Source organism: Chaetura pelagica, unplaced genomic scaffold, assembly GCF_000747805.2.
Source record: "Chaetura pelagica isolate M959 unplaced genomic scaffold, ChaPel_1.0 scaffold418, whole genome shotgun sequence".
NCBI lineage: Eukaryota > Metazoa > Chordata > Aves > Apodiformes > Apodidae > Chaetura > Chaetura pelagica.
Window position 1 is genome coordinate 563354 of NW_009954232.1, and position 6284 is coordinate 569637.

Consider the following 6284-nt stretch of genomic DNA (forward strand, 5'->3'; position numbering starts at 1 on the left):
CCCCGTGTTCCCGTTGCACCGGCAGCGCGACTGGGGCCCGCGGGAAAAATGATGCAGCAGTTTCACTTGCTAAAGAGTTAATTATTTTTTTTTGCAGCTCGGTTGTCTTATGCCACGGATCTTCAAAAGAGCTTAAAAGAGTAGGGAAGGGGAAATGGTTCTTAAATGTATTTCGGTAGCATTTTGCACCATTGATTTACGTAGCTCACGGGAACGGGGATGGAAGTTGCCTTTTTGATTTTGAAGAACATGCGAGTCACAAACAGACTTCTAAAAAATGAGGTCAGGCTTGGGACAGACACAGTGGTTTTTAAAACTGCTTCTTTGGCATTGAAGCAGGTGCACACTACGTTTAGGATGTGGCCAGAGATAAACCAACGATAACCATGTAACCTGGTGTATTTGTAAGATGCTTTTTCCTCATTACACAACCTACACGTAGTTTTTTCTTGATGGAGACTTTCTGGTGTTCTTTCAGAATGCAATTGCAAGCTGTAGTACAGAGACTTACTGATAAAAATTCTGTGCAGGGTGTTAATCTGTGTCCCTGTCCTGGCTAAAAGAAGGAAATAAAAGCCTTCTCTGTAACTTACTGTGGGCTTTGAAGAATTCTGGTAATGGTTATGAAGATTGTAACAGTTCCTGGAGAAAATTCACATATTATAGTGGAATTTAGTTGTTGGGGTTTTTTAAGTAATACATTCAGGTCTAAGTTTAAGTTGGCTGAAATAAAAGGGCGTACCTAGTGTTCTTTTTTGCTTGCTCTTCTTTTTTTGAACATTAGTTTTATTATCTGCGTAGTTTTAGTAAGTGAATGTGTAGTGTTAATTCGGGACCTGCACAACATCTCCCCTGTCACTTGACAGACTGCATTACTAGGCTTTCATACCTTTTTTCCCTAGGTTAATCGTGTTCAGATAATTCAGTGAGAAATATCTAGGGATTGCTAAATTCCTTTTAAGCTCTAGAATTAAAGCTGGCCTAGTAAAGGCATTAGTTTTTGTAGTGAATTGATTATTTTTATTGAATTATAATTATATTCTGAAATATCTCTTAACTTTTGGTAGAGTGTTGCTGTTTCTGTGCAAGGTTTCTGCAAAGTCAGAGAAAAAGAACGGGTGTTTAAAAGCTTAATTATTTTTTTAACTGGTAATGTTAGATAACTGAATCTGGCATTTTCAATGTAGTTTATTTGTTTATGAAATTTTAGCAGGTTCAACTTCGAAATGTGTGTTGTAATGCTCCATGCTTGTGATCCTGTGAAATATCGATCAAAAAGGCTTCTTGTCTTCTTGGTGATCCCTGGAAAGGAGCTGTCCTATCTCTCTTTAGGGAAAAGTCCTGTAACTGTACTGTGTAGCAAGTCTGTTTCCTTCTCTATATCCTGTTTAGTATGTAATCAATTTTGTGTAGTAAAACACATGGTAATAATTTAGTGTGTTGGGAGGCCTTGTACTGGGAATCGAAAATCGGTGTCAGTCCTTTATGTTGTGTAGCACCATAATATGTTTACCCAACTTTCAGTTTCTATTATGTTGAGAAAGTGCTGCACCATTTACTTACTGCAAAAGAGCCTTGTCAACACTGACTCATCACGATTTAAAAAAAAACAACCACCACCAAACACAAAGCTGTAAATCAAGCTTTATTATTTCCGAGACTTCAAAATGTAAAACACAGACCCTTGTTTCGCATGGTATGTGCAGAAAGTATCAAAGAAGTACAAATGACACCTGCTTAAACAAATGGTTTGGTGGTGTGGTTTCTTTTTTGGTGTTTGGTTTGGTTTGGTTTTTTACAATGTAGTGCCAACACTGGTGTTTATTTCAGATACTTTCTGAATGTTGTCTGCTCATTTCCTAAACTTTTTGGAAGTTTAGAACTATAATTTACTTTTAGAGTAGAGTACGGAGTGTGCTGAGGAATATAAGACTTAAACCAATCAGTTTCTCAGTAAAGATAGCAGTGTTCCATGAATCCTTGTCATGCACCAAACTCATTAACCATCATATTTGTTAGGTCAAAACTGAAGACAGACTGATGTGCAAGCAGTTAGCAGAAGTGACCAATCAACATGGATATGCCGTTTGAAGTTACTGACAGTAATTCCCTCAGTTTGCTGCACTGGCAACTTTAAATATATTGTTTTGATTCCCAACTTAACAAAGGCATGGCTGTGAAGCCTTTGTTGCCGTTGTTTTGGGGTTTTTTTTGTGTGCTGTTACTTTATAGGATTTTTTTGTCTTCATGATTGCAGTAGAATTTGCAGTTTGAACCTCATGAATCACAAAGTGGCCACAGAGGAATGTACTGCAAAGGCTTGGTCTGAGCTTTGGTGTTTCCTGGCATAGACAGGAGTTAGAAAGAAGGAGGTAGAAGGAGGGCTGAACCCCACAGAAACACAAGTGTGTTAGAAGTTATTTTCTTCATTGATTTGAGAGAAAAATTCCATTCATAAAGGTGCTCTTCAGATCAGTCCTAAGACACGTGACATCAGGTTTGCACAACTGAATGTCTGGCAGGTTTGAGCACAGCATCCTTTCAAAATTACCTTTTTTTCTCACTGGTCTTTGTAAATAAAGATGTAGGGACAGTCTTTTGAAAACAACTATTTAACTTCAAAAGCATGGTGTGAAGGTATTAATACCACAGTTGATGTATATATGTATAACATACAATGTAATAAGGTCTGTTTTATCTCGATCTGGTTCTAGCTTCCAGGTTGCAGGCTAGGTGAGTAGACTGACTAATTCCATTTTCCTCTTCCATATTCTTTCCAAGTTTCCTTTTTTTTACATTACTGAAACTCTTGTTTCTGGTATAGTACTTCTAAACATCACCAAATTGGCTTTTATTACATCCTTGGTTGAGGAGCTAGATTCTATAGTATTGTTTTTAAGTCGCTGGAGCTGTAATATTGGTAGACCACAATCAAGTAAGGGTCACTAGCAACTGGTACTTTTACCAGACAAGCAGATACATTTTGAGTGAAAGAAGTACACTTGCCACTCTTCAAAGTCATAAACGAATTCTTAAATTTAAAAAATGTTCCTCTTGAGTTTAATTTTATAATGTTTAATTTGTTTGAGTAATAGGAGAGAAGTAGTCATTGATATATATGCAAATTTTTGGTAATGTTTTGGTGACTGTCGTTTATACAGTATTGGCATTTGTCTGCTTTCTGTCTCCGAGTTCCATATTACTCAGTGTAAACAGTTAATCAGGAAGAAAAGAAAAGGATTTTTCGTTTTATATTCAAAGCTAGGGTATAGATAAGTATGAATTCTGTAAGCAGCTGGTGTTACACTGATTGGCCTCTCTTTGCCTGCTTGTTGCTTTTTGTTTGCTGTAATTATTTTCTCTTCAAATCTTTTGCTGGAACTGCTTTTGAAGCTTTTGCTTCACTGATGCTGGAGACACTTGGCAAAGTAAACCGTGGTGAGTGGTGTTCAAGTCATGGTCTGTGGACTGCTTTTAAGGCATCTGTAAATATTAAGTAAGAACTTAGGAGTCAAGCCTGCTGCCAGGAGTTAGCATGTTGTGTGAAAAAAAAACAACTGAGATTTTTAAACAAAAAGTACTGATGACTACCAGCTTAAAGCTTCTGTATAAGTAGAAGATGTTAACTTCAGTTTAAGTAGATGTTGCTAATTCTGCCAATGGGAAGTGATCTTTTTAGTTACCACAAGCCATATTACTATGAAATGTGAGACAACAGTAGCTTTTGGAAAAGCAGCAGCAGCATCCTGCTGGGAAGAGCAACTTCACGGCCTTCTCTAGGGAGTGATCGTAGGTCTCAGTTTTATAGTGGTAGACACTTTTCTTCTTTTGTCCCTTGGAGTGGCATACTGGTTTTGGGGTAATTATACTGTCTTTACAGATGAAATAACCATATTTTGCAGTTTTAGACAGACTTTCAAATCCCTTTATTTTATATGAGATTTAAATTATTATTTTGTGTACTTCTGTAATGCAGAGTTGCCTTAATTCATTCCAAAGAGCCTCTTGTGAAGTTTGCTGAAGGAAAAGTTAGGTCTTGGGACAGAAATACAGTTTTTTGAGGACTGTCTGTGATATTATGTGCCCTTTCAGCACTGGTAAACTGGGAGAAGAATAGAAGATACCATTCACCATGAAAAAAATGGAGTGTGAACATGTAAATTAAGTCAAGTTAAGATTGCATTTTCTAGCTAATGGGCGTGGTGGCTAATGTAGCTGAAGTACATACAGAGTAGTAAGTATTAAAAATGTTCTGCAACACAACTGTCTAAAAAATTAGTGAGCCCTAAAGCTTTTTGCTGCTGCCTGGGCCTAAAAAGTACCTGAAAAGACATTGTCCTTACTTTTAAGAAAGGGTATGGTGCTAGTGCGTCCATTCATTCCTCTGGATAAGGCTGACAGGCTTAAAAAATAAACAACCTTGAGGATTGCTCACATAGAAGGCTCTCACCAGGGTACAGATTCAGAATTTTTAATAAAAATTCAGAAGTTTCAAAGAACTCCTTTTTTTTTTTGTTTTTACAAAGGAGTGAGAAAGGCAGAACATTGACATCTTACCTAGTTTTCTGGCAGCTCTGTTGTGCAATTTAATGGTAGCCTGGCAGTTAATTTGGATACATTCCTCAATCCTTTCTAGGACTTACTGGCTGTTTATCCACAACCCAGTAAGGGGACTTTTGTTGTGATATTGCTGTAGTAAACCCTGCTTTCTTTTTGTGTGTGGAAAACACTGAAGGTATACAAGTATCCTTTGTATAATGGCAGCATTACTAATGGTTAGAGTCCTGGTGTTAAAAAAAAAATAAAAATTTAGAAATAGGCAAATAATAAAAATATGCAGGAGAGCAGTGGGGTAGTCATAATAGCAGAAAAAATGGGTTTTGTAGTTCGTAGGACCATGATGTGGAGTATTAGGTAAAAGAATAGAGCAGGCAACCAATTCGTATGTTCATTTTGGCAAGCTCTATGTAGAAGAGCTAAGAAGTGTAAGAAAAGAAACGTGGGCCTTCATAAATGCTAACTTTTGGAGAAAGATAATAAAACTTTTTGTGTGATAAATAGTGGACAAAAGATATAAAGAGAGATTTGAGAAAATCATAGTCACCATAACTAAATATTGGGAAAAGCACTGACTACCATCAGGAATCTACATCTGACCATCCCTTCCACCCCAACAGGAAGGTTAAAGTAGTAAAGCAGTAGTGGTGTTGAAAAAATGGTGTCAATGGAGCATTTAATAGGGTCATTTATAACTACAATATTAATTCTAATTATACTATTTTACATTTCCTGTAGGTAAATTATCTTTTATCCATGAGTATAATTATAATTAATTTTTAAAATATTTTGGCTGCATTATATCTATTTTGCTCCTGAAATCTTGAGTACGAACTGCTGTATGATAGATAGGACTAGTTAAGAGTGAGACGAAGCAGCCGTTAGTCTGGATCAGAATCATAGAATGTTTTGAGTTGGAAGGGACCTTAAAGATCATCTAGTTCCAACCCCCTTGCCATGAGCAAGGACACCTCCCACTAGACCAGGTTGGTCAAAGCCTCATTCAGCATGGCCTTGAACACTTCTAGGAATGAGGCATCCACAACCTACCTGGGCAGCCTGTCTTCATAGCAGAGATGCTCCAGCCCTCTGATCATCTTTGTGGCCCTCTGGACTCGCTCCAAGACCTCCATGTCCTTCATATGTTGGGAGCTCCAGAACTGGGCAGTGCTCCAGGTGGGGTGTCACAAGAGCAGAGCAGAGGGAGAGAATCACCTCCCTTGCCCTGCTGATCATGCTTCTTTTGATGTAGCCCAGGACACAGTTGGCTTTCTGGTCTGCAGATGCACATTGCTGGCTCATGTTGACCTTCTCATCAACCAACAGCCCCAAGTCCTTTTCTTCAGGGCTGTTCTCAATCCATTCCCCGCCAAGCCTCTCTTTGTGCTTGTGATTGCCCCGAGCAAGGTGCAGGACCTTGCACGTGGCTTTATTGAACTTCGTGAGGTTGGCATGGGTCTGGGTCTCAAGTCTGTCAAGGTCCCTCTGAATGCCCTCCCTTCCCTCTGCTGTATCAACCACACCACACATTTTGGTGTCATCAGCAAACTTGCTGAGGGTGCACTCAATCCCACTGGCCATGTCACCAAAAGATGTTAAACTAGTCCAAATAAAGTCCCAGTACTGACCCTTGAGGGGTCATCACTGATCTCTATTTGGACATCCAAGCCATTGATCACAGCTCTTTGAGAGCGATCATCCAGCCAATTCCTTATCCACCAAGTGGT